We start from the raw sequence: 15,282 nt of genomic DNA on the forward strand, positions 1-15,282 counted from the left end.
CTCAACCTCATACAGTTGCTAACGTCCTAAATCAACCTATTAATTTAATACAATCATAATTTAAAACACCCAAGCAGGTTTCCATGAAACTTGTCAAGCTGATTCTAAAATTCATATAAGATCCCAGCAGAGAACCAAGATGGCAGCATAGGTTCTCACCACCTCCCACAAACACATCAAAATTATAACTAAAATACAGAATAACCATCATTCAATACTGACTGAAATCAAACTGGATGGAAGTCCTACAACTAGAGAAGTAAAGAAGGAAGCACATTGAGACAGGTAGGAGGGCCCAAGGCACAGTTACAGGCTGGCCTGACACTCACCTGTGGCATGCTTTTAATTGGGAGGGATATCTTGGCTACAGAGGCCTCCCGTGAAAAACAAAGGGTCCCAGCACCAGACAAACCCCCAACACAGGGTTCCAGAGCTGGAAAGAGAAGTTCCCATAAGTTCAGGCTGTAAAAACCAGTGGGGAATGTGGCTGAGTGATATGGAGGCTGTTGGACACCCAAGCAATTCCTCTTAAAAGGGTCGGCATATGGACTTACTTGGACTCGATCCCTCTGGACTCCAGTGCTGGGGCAGCAGCTCAGAGGGTATTCAGGAACATACATGGAGGAACTGAATAGTCTGGCAAGAATTCAGGAGCAGCTTTTCCCCAGACAGGAGTGTTTACAGGGGTCATTATTCCTGTGCTGAAACCTCCCCCACCACAGAGCTAACTGGCAGCCATATCTGAGTTTACATCAACCTGGCTCACGCTGTTTGCTCTACCCCAGTGCTTCCCTGAGACCACACTCCACCAAATTCTCAGCCTCACCCAAGCTGTTTGCAGAAGCTTTCCATATGAATGGCCTGTCCTGGATCAGGCTTCAGACATTCCAGAGGCCTCTCAAACAAGCAGCAGCTGGTGTCAGCATGCCCCATGCTTATCAATAGGAGGACCTGGCACTAGCAGCAGCCTGCCTTGCTTCACAGCTGAGCCCCGCCTGGGCACTTCCAAGCCCAATGTAAGTAGCAGCTATCTGCAGATTGCTCTGTACCTCCTGCCAGGAGGCCCCAGAGCCAGTGCACCCAGTGGACAGCTTCAGCCCATACCAGATTACCACTCTACACAACCACAAGTGACACATTCACTGGTCAGACTCAGTGAGCACCAAAACCCTGCTGAATCAAGTCCTGCTCCATAGGAGTATCGCTTGCATTTTAGTCGCAGCTGGTCCTCACAGTCAATTGGCCTAGAGGTCAATTCCTCCCAGTGATGCCAACAGCAAACAGGACTCAACTACAGCAAGATTGTGCTCACAGCCCATAGAGGGGCACACCTAGAGAGTCCAGCTCAGGTGACTGGGGAGGCTGAGCCAATGGGCTCTATAGAATACCTACTACACAAGGCCGCTCTACCAATTCCAGGAGACATAGCAGCTCTACCTGATACATAGAAACAAATACAGGAAAGTAGCCAACAGGTGGAGACAAAGAAACATGTCCCAAATGAAAGAAGAGAAGAAATCTCCAGAAAAAGACCTATAGAAATGGAAGCAAGCAGACTACTAGATACAGAGTTCAAAACAATAGTTATAATATTATGCAAGGATCTTAATGAGAGCTTCAAGACACTTATTGAGACTTTCAACTATCTTAGTGAGTATGTCAAAGACATTAAAAAGGAACAGTCAGAAATTAGGCACACACTAACTGAAATAAAGAATAATTTACAAGGATTCAACAGTAGAATAAAGGATGCTGAGAATCAAATCAGCAATTTGAAATATAGGGAAGCAAAAAACATCCAATCAGAAGAACAAAAAGAAAAAAGAATCCAAAAATATGAAGATAGTGTTAGGGGCCTCTGGGACAACTTCAAATGTACCAACATTTGCATTATGAGGGTGCCAGAGAGAAGAGAGAGAGCAAGATATGAAAAACTGTTAGGCACACACTAACTGAAATAAAGAATAATTTACAAGGATTCAACAGTAGAATAAAGGATGCTGAGAATCAAATCAGCAATTTGAAATATAGGGAAGCAAAAAACATCCAATCAGAAGAACAAAAAGAAAAAAGAATCCAAAAATATGAAGATAGTGTTAGGGGCCTCTGGGACAACTTCAAATGTACCAACATTTGCATTATGAGGGTGCCAGAGAGAAGAGAGAGAGCAAGATATGAAAAACTGTTTGAAGAAATAATGACAGAAAACTTCCCCTACCTGGTGAAAGAAATATACTTACAAGTCCAGGAAGCACAGAGAGTCCCAAACAAGAGGAACCCAAAGAGCCCACACCAAGACACATCATAATTAAAATCCCAAGGATTAAAGATAAAGAGGAAATCTTAAAAGCAGCAAGAGAAAAGCAGCTATTAGTAGTTACCTACAAAGGAGTGCCCATATGACTGTCAGCTGATTTCTCAGCAGAAACTTTGCAGGCCAGAATGGAGTGGCAATAAATATTCAAAGTGATAAATTGCAAGGATCTATAACCAAAGTTACTCTACCCCGCAAAGTTATTTAGAATTGAAGGTCAGATAAAGAGCTTCACAGACAAAAAAAGGCTAAAGGAGTTCATTACCACCAAGCCATTATTACATGAAATGTTGAAGGGTATTCTTTAAGAAGAGGAAGAATAAGCATAAGCATAAGCATAAGCATAAGCATAAGCATAAGCATAAGCATAAGCATAAGCATAAGGATAAGGATAAGCATAAGGAAGAGGATGAGGATGAGAATGAGGATGTGGATGAGGATGAGGATGAGGATGAGGATGAGAAGGAAAAGGAGGAGGAGGAGGAGGAGGAGGAGGAGAAGGCGGGAAGGAGAAGAAGGCTCAAAAATAATATGAACAATAAAATGGCAACACATACATATCTATCAACAATTGTATCTAAAAATCAAAATAAATAAACAAGAAATCTAATGAACAAAATAAGCTAGTGAATAAAATAGAAAGAGAGGCATAGAAACATGGAACAGAATGATGAATCTCTGAGGGAAGGGGGTGTTGGGAAGAAACTAACCAAAGATTTTTATGTGCATATATTTGTTACCTATGGACACAGACAATAGGGTGCTGAATGCTTGGGTTGGGTGGGAACTGGGTAGAAGAGGGAGATGGGGGGAAAAGGGAGGACATCTGTAATACTCTCAACATAAAGATTTAATAAATAAATAAATAAATAAATTGAAAAAAAGAAATAGCATTTATGTAAAAAGTAAATAAGCAAAATTAGTTAGGAAAGCTCTGAAAAATAAAAACAATGAAAGAAAAATAAGCCCTTTTATATGCTAAAACAAATTACAAAGTTATAATGTTAAAACAGTGTCATATTGGCGTATGAATAGACAAAGCAATGGAAGAACATAGAAAGTCAGAAATAAACCCCAATACAAATTGTAACTTCTAATATAATAAAGGAAGAATTTAAAATCCATGAGAGAAAAAAGTATCATTTAATCAATGATGTTGGTAACAACTGGATAGCCATCTAGAAAAAATAATGAATATGATAATTTCTAGATACATCAAAGATTTAAATGCAAGTAGTAACATTTTTTAAGTATTATAAGAAACAAGATAATTTTAAAAAATAATCCTGAAATGGAGAAGGCTCTCTTAACTCTAAACAAAACACTGATATACCTTATCATATAAAATAAGACATTTCTGCGTGGCAAAAACGATAATCTCCCTATATATAAAGAGTTTTTATAAAACAATAAAAATGACAATCAATTTTTTATTACGGAAGTAAATAATTCACAGAATAAGTAATTCACATGAGTCTAAAACTTTAAAAGATATCCATCCTCACTCATAATAAAGTAAATGCAAAGTAGAACTATGACACTATTTTTTACTGGTATTTTTACTGATATTTGATACTCTGTGGGGGTTTAAAGTAATGGCATACTTCTACATTGTTGAGAGGGCTATTTGAAAGTACTCTCTAAATTACAAATGCACAAATCCTTTGACATAATAAATCTACTTCTAGGAATTTATCCTACAGATATATTAATACATATAACAAAAGGCAATAATACATATATATTATTTGCAGGATTGTTTGTAATTGCAAAAGTTTGGTAATGAATGTCTGACAATAGGAGGGTGATTAAATAAATTATAACATCCCTTCAATGGAAATTTATGCAGCTATAAAAGTGGATGAGGACACAATATCTAATATGCAATAATTACTGAGATATAATGACAAAGTAGGGAGGCACAAAAGCAGAAAAAGAAAATATATACAATGTTTTGTGTAAGCATAAAAGATGTCAGGTAGAAATGTATAAAATTGGGTGGCCAGTGGCAAGATAACCTGGGTGGCATGGGGCAAAGTAAGATGAAGACTGTTCAGTATGCTTCCACAATACAGTAAGTCCTCCTTAACACTGCTGATATGTTCTGTGACTTTAAGCAAAATGACAGCTAATAAAACCAATTTTACCATAGGCTAATTGATATAAACAAGAATTGAGTTTCTATGGCATCTCATCAATATTATAATGAAATTACATGGAAAGAAATGATATTATTTGAGAACCTGCTGTATATCCCTGTGTAAATTTTGAATTTTGAACTGTGTGAAAGTTTAATTCAAAATACTTAAATTATATTAAAGGAGGTATATCTTCAAGCTCATTTTAGGGGAAGAGTTAAAGGTAGTAATCTATATAAAGTACATAGAATACAGCAGGTACTCAACAAATGGTTGTTGAAGAATGAGTAAGTATTGCCAACTGGGATGGCAACTCTGTCTTTTGTCACAGTGCTGGTCTCAACACCACTGGCCCAGACTCCCCCTGGCAAAGTTCCTTCAGGCATTTAGCAATGCCTTCGACTGGCCTTCCTCACTATTCTTTCAATATAGTTTAATCCTATATTAAACATGTTTGTCTCAAACTCTAAGTTCCAGCTATAATTTTTTTTTAAGGGCAGAAAGTAGAAACCATACTCTTATGGACTTTGTGCTGAGAAGATTGAGAGGGGTAACTGCCTTTGAGAGACTTTCTTTAAGGCTTGGAAAACAAAAGCAAAATGATTAACTCAGACTCAGAGAGACACTGGCAACCATGCAAACAGGATTTGTGGAGTGCACTCACGGGTTTGTTTACTGGACAAATTATGGCAGCCCTACTCCACTGTTTTCAGGTGGAAGCAATGCTAAAGGCCTACCTGGGGATTCTGAGCATCAAACCACCAGAGGCATACTATCTTGTTAGTCATTTCCCTTTATGCAGGAGTTAACATGACTAGTCAGAAGGCAAGTTAGTACTACCACATTCTAGAGTGGTCCACGGTGAGATACATACAGAAATTAAAGGTGAGAATATAGAATAGTATGTGTATTGAATCTGATATTTAAACGTTAAGCTTGCATTACACATTTTATTTTTATTTCATTTTTATTTTTCCTAGTAGCTCTTTTTTATTTTAGTTTACAAAATGTCAGTCCAAAAGAGTTTAGAAATTTCAGAAACAAAAACACTAGTCCTATACCAGACACAGTTTGAGATGCACTGTTCTGGCCTATATGTTCATCTAGCCAGAATGACTGTCAAGTTCCACAAATCTGTGGTATCCGATGTGACTGTTGATTACATGAAAAGTGGCTAGTCTAAATTGGGATGTGCTGTAAGGGTAAAATACGCACCAGATATCAAATCTTAGAACAAAAAATTTGTACAAATCTCAAACTTTTAATAACAATTATATATTGAAATGATACTTTGGATATATTGAGTTAAAGATATATCATTAAAATTAATTTGATATATTTCTTTTTACTTTGTAATGTGGCTACTAAAAAATTTAAAGGATATATTTGGCTTATATATGTGGCTCACATCATATTTCTATTGGATAGTGCTGAGAGTTGCTCTGAAGTTTTCTCCTCCTGCTACTTTTGAACCAGTTTTATGGTGTCCAATCTCACCACAACATATTCAGTGCAAACATCGCCTCTTCAATAAAGTTCTCATGAACCATAAAGGAACTCCCAACACAAACTCCCCTCCAACTGTGCTCCTATAATATTTAGCACAGCCTTTCATTTATATGTGTGTGCATGTATACATGTATGTATGAATAAACAAATAAATTAAATTATATAAAAGGCCTCATATTAGAAAGTAAGCTTCCTCAAGTGTATGTTCATAGTCACTGTCTCTCCAACACTTAGCGCTATCATAGGAGCTCAATAAATGTTGTTGAATAAGTAGATAGGTAAATAACCTTAGCTTCAGCTAAATATTTCCTTGCTTCTCTTTACATTGAACTTGGAGACTTGAGAGTTAAATGCTAATTTTAATTTCTAGGCAAGATAGCAGGATGTGAATATCTGCATGTTGATATTACTTAACAGGTAACTTAAAAATTTATCATTTATTCAACAAATATTTAGAGTACTTTTCTAGGCATTGGGAAAGAGTGGTAAATAAATCTCTGCATTTAAGGCAATTACATCCCATAGGTCAGTGGGGTGACAGAAAATATAAAACAAACAAATATAAATAATCAAACAAGAAAAGAAATTAAATACTAAATAATACACAGAGAATGAAAATTAGGTGCATGATAACAATGAGAACTGTAAGTGCATACCTTAGATTTGGTGCTTAGGGAGGGCCTCTCTGTGCAGGTGCAATTTAAGCTGAAAAATGTCAAAGAGGAGATTTTTTAAAACAGAGATGACTAAATTAGGCAAAGAGAACAGTTAGAGCAAGTTCCCAAAATTGAAACAGTTTGATTTGTTGAAGTAAAGAATTCTGTATATTAATCCTTTATCAGATATAAGGTTTGCAAATATTTTCTCCCATTCTATGGGTTGCCTTTTCACCTGTTGATACTGTCCTTTTGTAACTAAAAAAGCAGGTTCCACTGCCTGCTGTAACAAAAGCCAAACTCATGAGGCAGGTGCTGGAGCAAAAAGAACAAGGGTGTTGTTGTTTTTTAAAATCTTTATTGCTAAGAGTATTACAGATGTCCCACTATATTCCCTCATCATCCCCCTCCCCATGGTTACTGCCCCATCCCAGGCAACCACCCGATTGTCTGTGTCTATCCATAGGTAGTGAATATATGCACATAGTTCTTTGATTAATCTCTTCCCATCACTCCATTCCCCTTCCCTCTGAGATTCATCAGTCTGTTCCATGTTTCTATGCCTCTCTTTCTATTTTATTCACCAGTTTGTTTTAATTAGACTTCTTGTTCATTTATTTTCATTTTTAGATTCAGTTGTTGATATGTATTTATTGCCATATTATTGTTCACGTTTTTTATCCTTTTCTTCCTCTTCTTAAAGAATATCCTTCAACATTTCACGTAATACTGATTTGGTGGTGATGAACTCCTTTAGCTTTTTCTTGTTATGAAACTCCTTATCTGACTTTCAATTCTAAATGAGAGCTTTGCTGAGTAGAGTAATCTTGATTGTAGGTCCTTGCAATTTATCACTTTGAATATTTCTTGCCACTCTCTTCTGGCCTGCAAAGTTTCTGCTGAGAAATCAGCTGACAGTCATATGGGCACTCCCTTGTAGGTAACTACTAGTAGCTGCTTTTCTCTTGCTGCTTTTAAGATTTCCTCTTTATCTTTAATCCTTGGGATTTTAATTATGATGTGTCTTGGTGTGGTCCTCTTTGGATTCCTTTTGTTTGGGGTTCTCTGCACTTCCTGGACTTGTAAAGTCTATTTCTTTCACCAGGTAGGGGAAGTTTTCTATCACTATTTCTTCAAATAGGTTTTCAATATCTTGCTCTCTCTCTCTCTCTCTTCTCTCTGGCATAATGCAAATGTTGGTACATTTGAAGTTGTCTCAGAGGCTCCTTACACTATCTTCATATTTTGGATCCTTTTTTTTCTTTTTGCTCTTCTGATTGGCTATTTTTTGGCTTCTTCATATTTCAAATCATTGGTTTCTCAGAGTCCTCTACTCTACTGTTGATTCCTGTAAATTATTCTTTATTTCAGTTAGTGTGTGCATAATTTCTGACTGTCCCTTTTTCATGTTTGACATTCTAAGATAATTGAAAGTCTCACTAAGTGCCTTGAAGCTCTCATTAAGATCCTTGAGTAACGTTATAACCAGGGGTGGGCAAACTTTTTGACTCGAGGGCCACAATGGGTTCTTAAACTGGACCGGAGGGCCGGAACAAAAGCATGGATGGAGTGTTTGTGTGAACTAATATAAATTCAAAGTAAACATCATTACATAAAAGGGTACGGTCTTTTTTTTTTTTTTTTTTTTTAGTTTTATTCATTTCAAATGGGCCGGATCCGGCCCGCGGGCCGTAGTTTGTCCACGGCTGGTTATAACCATGGTTTTGAATTCTATATCCAGTAGTTTGCTTGGTTCCATTTCTTTCCTTTCATTTGTGATGTGTTTCTTTGTCACTGCATTTTGGCTGCTTCCCTGTGTTTGTTTCTATGTATTAGGTAGAGCTGCTATGTCTCTTGGAGTTGGTAGAATGGTCTTGTGTAGTAGGTATCCTGTAGGACCCAATGGTTCAGCCTCCCTAGTCACCTGAGCTGAGCACTCTAGGTGTGCTCCTCTGTAGACTGTGTATACAGTCTTGTAGTTGAGACTTGAATGCTGTTGGTGTCACTGGGAGGAATTGACCTCCAGGCCAATGGGCTGAGGACCAGCTGCAACTGTAGTGGGAGAGTTGCTTGCAGGAAACACCCCTATGAAGCAGGGCTTTGGTGCTCACTGAGTCTGCCCCTTGAGTGTGTTGCTTGTGGATATGTAGAGTGGTAATCTGGTATGGTCTAAAGCTGTACATCAGGTGCACTGGCTCTAGGGCAGCCGTGGCAAACTACGGCCCGCGGGCCGGATCCGACCCGTTTGAAATGAATAAAACTAAAAAAAAGAGACCGTACCCTTTTATGTAATGATTTTTACTTTGAATTTATATTAGTTCACAAAAACACTCCATCCATGCTTTTGTTCCAGCCCTCCGGTCCAGTTTAAGAACCCACTGTGGCCCTCGAGTCAAAAAGTTTTCCCACCCCTGCTCTAGGGTCTCCAGGGGGGTACAAAGTCATCCAATATCTAGGGCCACCCAGCAGGAGCTACAGAGAAATCTGCTGATGCCTGCTATTTGTATTGGGTTTGGAAGTGCCCAGATGAGGCCCAGCTGTTAAGCAAGGTAAGTTGCTATTCCTGACAATAGGTTTGGGGCACACTGACACCAGCTACAGCTCTTTGAGCAATTTTAGCAAAGTCTGAAGCTTGAGCCAGGACAGGACATTCATATGGAAAAGCTGCTGCAAACAGCTTGGGTGGGACTGCAAATTGGATAGGGTGGGGTCTCAGGGCATCACCAGGGTGAAGCAAACAGTGTGAGCCAGGTTGATGAAGATTATGATTATGGCTGCCAGCAAAGGAACAATGACCCCTGGGAGCACCTCTGTTTGGGAGAAAGCCACCCCCGAGTTTCTGTCCCGAGGCCTGACAGTCCAGTTCCTCCCTGTTTGTTTCTGGGTCTCCCAATGCCTCCTGGAGCTAGAGCGCAAAGGAAGCGAGTCAGAGTAATTTCATTTGCTGGCCCTTTAAGAGGGACACTTGGGTCTCTGGCAGCCTCCATGTCCCTCAGCCACCATCCCTACTGGTTTTTACAACCCAAAATTATGGGGACTTCTCTTCCTAGCTCTGGGACCCTCGATTGGGGATCTGGTGTGAGGTGAGACCCATTGCTCCTCATAGAAGGCCTCCACAGGATGATCTCCCTCCTGATGAAAAAAGTGGCACACGTGGGTGCCATTCTAGCCCGTTCAGCATCTCCGCCCTTCCTACCAATCTCAGTGTGCTTGCTTCTTTACTTCTCTAATTGTAGGACTTCCATTCTTCCAGCTTTCAGGTGGTTCTGAATGATGGTTGTTCTGTATTTTAGTTGTAATTTTGATGTGGTGGCAAATACCAGTGTTTACCTATGCCACCATCTTGGTTCTCCTGGAATGAGGTTTTTTTATTCAGGTGCTGTGACCTGAGTCAATGGTAGACTCCCATCTCAAAGACCATCTCCCCTTCCTGCTCAAGCCCCTGGTTCTTATAGGGATAGAGAGGGTAGAGCTTTCTTTTTCTATGCAATTATTAATTATCTTGTTAGCTTCTGGAGTACTCTGGCCCTGTCTATTCATCTTTCTAGCCTTTGGCATGCTCAGTGTAAGAACTTCCCTATGCACCATCTTGGCCAATGGGGGAGACTCCTGAGCACTCCCTGACTGTCTATGGTAGGGGAAGGTAGTGGGGAGGAAGGGCCTGCAGGTCCTACCATTAAGAAGTCTGGTGATGCCATGGTCCACCACCCAATGCTGGATGCGGCGCCTGTACATCCCGGGGAGCCAGTTTGAATCCACTGGGAACACATTGAACCCAGGCACGCTCTTGTCCTCTGCACAACTCCCACATGGCCAACCTTTCTAAAGTGGCCAGCCAGACTTGTGCTCTGATGGACAGCTACCTATAATTCCCCCCTTGAAGGGTAAATGGATAGAGGTCTCAACTTCTGTAGTTTCTTCCTGCCATCAAGGGGTGTAGTCTTACTTATCCCCAGGGCCAGAGATTCTTGCTATCTACTAAAGGAAGAAGGGGGTCAAAAATGGAGGGAAGCCTTTATACAAGGGAGAAGGATAGCTGTCTTCAGAAGGCGGCATACGTGGTGTCTAGAGGATGGCACTGATGAACAAGCGAAGCTAGTAGATTACTTCATATTTTAAGAGGGTTTGCAGATGGGCTTCCAAAGTAAAACCTATTGTGTATTCAAGCAATCAAGTGAGGGGTATGCCTAGTAATATAGGGGGATTTTAATGAAATGAGAAACTAAAGAGAGACTAAAGTATCCCCATTATCTAATCCCGAGTGGAGCTCTGGATGGCACACACAATAGCAGGATAAGTTTGCCAAGGGAAACTGTCTTAAATATGCAGACAAAGGCATTATTAATCCCAAAATGAGCATAAAGTTTAGCAATTGTCAAAAAAAAAATAATAATTGTCACTTAGCTTTGGGGGGCACTGTCCTTTTCTAAAACAGAAATTTTCCATCTCTTTCAGGACTGTAGGTCTAGCTTTCCTTTGCAGTATTAACAGCAGCAGCAAGACGCTAGTTCACCTCATGCAGCACCCACTTTACCTTTGTGTGGTGGATCCAAGACTTGCTTCCCATGAGCCTTAGGGAAGTGTTGTCAACAGTACGTTATAGAGATCCAGTCCATTGCTCAGCTAACTTCTGTTCAGGACCCTGAGTCTTCCAGGTCTTTAGTAAGACTCAGTCTCCCAGCTGTAATGGATATAAGGATTCATCAGATAGGTAGGTGGACCTGCATTGAGCAAAATTGTACAAAGTTGTTAGTGTTTGCCCTAAATATTGTAAGTATTGTTTGATTTTTGATTCATGTTCTAAATCAGTGATGGCGAACCTATGACACGCGTGTCAGAGGTGACACGCGAACTCATTTTTTTGGTTGATTTTTCTTTGTTAAATGGCATTTAAATATATAAAATAAATATCAAAAATATAAGTCTTTGTTTTACTATGGTTGCAAATATCAAAAAATTTCTATATGTGACATGGCACCAGAGTTAAGTTAGGGTTTTTCAAAATGCTGACACGCTGAGCTCAAAAGGTTCGCCATCACTGTTCTAAATCTAAAGGGGGTGTTCCTAAAACAGAAATTTTAAAGTATCTCCCATAAATTATTAGAAAAGGGCTTAATTTAAGCCCACTTCAAGGCACTTCCCAAATTCAGAACAAGCCAATAGGGCATGCCTGCTCCCATTTCAAATGTTTCCTGGTATATTTTCAGGAGGGTCTTCTTTATTGTGTGGTTCATTTTCTCACTCATCCACGTAGATTGGGTCTCCAAGATGCATGTGAGATCATACCATTAGTGTTGATCTTCCATAAAGAATTAGAGTCAGTGTTAGAGAATCCCCATTCACAGGCCTATTCCTCATCTCGTTCTGTGTAATAGGGTTTAAAGTCCAGGTAGGGAATTAAAGCCCCAAGAAGTGGCAGCTCTCAGGTGGCTTGTAGTTGAGCCTGTTCTTCTATTGGGATACAGAAAAAAAGCATCCTTTAAGTCTAGGACTAAAAACCATGTGCTGTCTTTGGGCACCATGGCCAATAAAGTATAAAGGTTGAGCACCATAGAATGAATGTCCTGGACAATGTTGTTGATGGCCCTATACTAATCAATATTCATCAGAGTGAGGCTATTTGATTGGCAAAATTGGGGTATTACAGGGTAACTTTCATGGCTGAATTGATCTTGATTTTAAGAGTTTCTACAATGCTGGTTGAATTCCCTCTAAAGCTTCCTTTTAAAGCAGATATTGTTTCTTCTATGGGATCCGTGCCTCTTATTTTAAGTTAATTTTTATAGGTCGGATGTTAACTGCCTTCCCTGGGATCCCATTGGTCCAAACAGTTTGATCAACCTGCTTGTAGATCTCGGGTGGGAAAAATTAACCACCAGGTCCTTCCGGGAAAGTCAGGACAACCTGGAGCTGGAGAGTATGTTCCGGGAGGACTCCTAAACATAATTGGTGCTCCTCAGGGGAAAACATTATTTGTGCATGCAATTTACAAAGTAAATCTCAGCCCAACAATGGAATGGGGCAGTCTGGCATGTAGAGAAAACTATGCATAAGTTTTGATCCTCAAGCTGTCATTCTTGATGTTGAAGGAACGCCTGTTTTTGTAACTGTCCAGTCACTGCAGTGACCGACACCACAGCTGATCTTTTCGTGGTTAGTTTTATATTTAGCACTGAGTATGTAGCTTCTGTATCTACAAGGAAGTCAACTAGCTTGTTCCCCACTGTCAATTTTACCTGAGGCTCATGTGGGGAAATAGGAATAGGTCTGGAGGTGTATAGGGGAGCCCCTGGGCCTCCTCATTTGTCATCAGATTCATCATTCCTTTCTAACATTTCTAAGCTAGGGTTTTTATCCTTTTTACTTTTATTTTTTAGTTCTGGATAGTCCTGTTTACAATGGCCTTCCTCTTTGCAATAGGCACATTGATAGGTGCCTAATAAGTCTCCCTTTTCCTTTCGGGTCCCACCTCTCCTGGTTCCCCCACACAGTTTCTAAGGAAAAGGCGGCTTGCCTTATTTTCTTGTTTCCTGGGCACGGTAAACTTTAGAAGCTATGTCCTCCAGCTGGGAAGGATTCATTCCCAATGCCCCGTCTAAGTGTTGGAGCTTTCTTCTGATTATCTGGGGCACTTTGCCCAATAAAAGTCATGTTTACCTTCGGGACATTTTCTGGTGCCTGTGGGTCAGCCTCAGTGTGATTTTAATAGGCCTGCTAGATCCTTTCTTAAAATTTCAGAAGGATCTTGTTTTGGTTTCTGTTAAACAGCACATATCATGTTCCAGCTCTTTCATTTAGGCACCCCTTTTTAAAGTCCTTCCGATATGCATCTTTTGTAATGTTCTAGGAAGGCTAGGCCCCCCCTATTGGGGTCTCAGTTGGGCTCTGTCAAGGGAATCATTCTGACAAGATTGGAGGTCCTGTTGAAATGCTCTTGATAGAGATGATGAGGCTCTTCATCAGCCTTATTTAATAACTAGCTGCCTTTCATCTGCCATTAGTAAGATGTTAAAGAGAGCCTGTATATCTGCCCAGCTTGGATGGTGAGTGGCAAAAATGGAGGTGATAAGATCTGCCATTTTCTGACAATATGAGAGGTTGGAATTCTTCCAATTCAGTAAACCTGAAGTGGAAAATGGAATATGGGCCTAGTAGTGGCCCGCAGGCTGACCTTCCTGGTTCATGCCACCTACAGGATACTGCCTCAAAGGGAATTGTCCCAGGATTCTCCCTAGCCAAATTGGGTGCCCTCCCAGGTTTTTGAGGGGGAGACCATTCTTTCATCATACAGGGGTGGAGCTGTTGTGCCTGTGGGCCCTATTTCAGGGTTATCTAGCAGCAGGTGTGGTGGCAGGAGAAAAGCAAAGAATAGCAACAAGTTCAAATACAAAAATAATCACAATAAATGTTTATGTACTAACCTCATCAGTTAATAAGCAGAAATAACAAGACTGGAAAAAACATAATTGCCTACAGGGACACAAGAATACTGAAACTATTTAACACTGAAAGTAAAAGAATGGATAGTAATATAGCAGTAAAATACCACTCAAAAAAAGTATGAGTCTACATCAGACAAACTACAATAGAATAAGGAGGATTATTAGGAGCAAAAGAGAGTCACCACATTAGGATAAACTTTGCATAATAATTCTAAAATTTAAGCAAATAAAAAAATAGCATCAAATTACATAAACAGCTTCTGTTTTCCAGTCGGGCATAGAAGGGGCTTACTAGTAGAAGTCATCATTCCATTTTAAGAACAAGTAAAAAACTGAGCAACCTGAAAAATCAACAACTCTGCCTAGATCCATCGAAGAAGTAGGGTCACATACAAACTAATGTCCTCCAAAAACTACAAAGACAGGCAAATACAAAAAATTACAACTTACTAGAGCAGAAACATCCATTAGAACCAATACCAGGGTAGAAAAATCCTAAACTGTAATTGATGAATCGCTAGAGCAGTGGTTCTCAACCTTGGCTGCACATTAGAATCACCTGGGAACCAAGGTTGAGCACCACTGAGCTAGAGGCTCAATGTGGGCAAGTCTGAGTTTAAAACTCTGTGGAGAGGAGGGGGGCACACTTTTGTGATTTTAACCTCCAGAAGCCCTACCAGGTTCTCACAGTGAATGTCAGGGGGGAAATCCCCTCCTGTTTCTGGCAGGGAGAAAGGAAAAGTTGTCATATTGACATACACCAGAGCATTTTGTTCTTCACAACAAGGCCTTCCCTCAAGAGAAACTGGTTTCCCAGAGCTTAACCTGATGGGGGGCAAGGGGGGTATTTAAGCTTGACCAACCTGAGCAAAGGGAAATACCCAACTCTACCATACTCTAGACATGTGAAATAAGGGAAGTACCCAAGTCCAGCCCCTCTAGCATTCTGTGCAGGAAGGGAAAACATAACTCCAGCCTCCTCTAGCTATCCTCTCCCACCTAAGAGGGGCAGAGGAGAGAATCTGAGAACCACTCATAAAGTTCACAGCGCAGGACCACACGTTACTAAAGACTGAGAGCTAATCATAGAACTATGGACCACTTTCCCTCCTCCTGCACTTTACCACCACATTAATAGAAACCTATTTACCAGAGTTCCTTTTACCCAGCACATCACGTCTGGCTGTCAACAGAAAAGTACACTAACAGGCAAAAAAGACAGT

General features: G+C 40.1%; 1 long non-coding RNA gene across 6 annotated transcripts in view; it reads right to left on the reverse strand.

Annotated features, from left to right (window-relative positions):
- Positions 1-348: 348 nt before the first annotated feature.
- The window catches only part of LOC118661884, a 51,801-nt gene continuing 36,867 nt past the window's right edge, over positions 349-15,282 (reverse strand). For 4 of the 6 annotated variants that reach the window (XR_004969544.1, XR_004969523.1, XR_004969531.1 and 1 more), the window contains 3 exons: positions 11,152-11,338; positions 6,618-6,666; positions 349-433 (listed from right to left, as the gene is read on the reverse strand). This is a non-coding gene — a long non-coding RNA (uncharacterized LOC118661884). The remainder of the gene's footprint in view (positions 434-6,617; positions 6,667-11,151; positions 11,339-15,282) is intronic. The other 2 variants (XR_004969552.1, XR_004969560.1) reach the window with 1 other exon arrangement.

This window comes from Myotis myotis, unplaced genomic scaffold (genome assembly GCF_014108235.1).
Source record: "Myotis myotis isolate mMyoMyo1 unplaced genomic scaffold, mMyoMyo1.p scaffold_m19_p_1, whole genome shotgun sequence".
NCBI lineage: Eukaryota > Metazoa > Chordata > Mammalia > Chiroptera > Vespertilionidae > Myotis > Myotis myotis.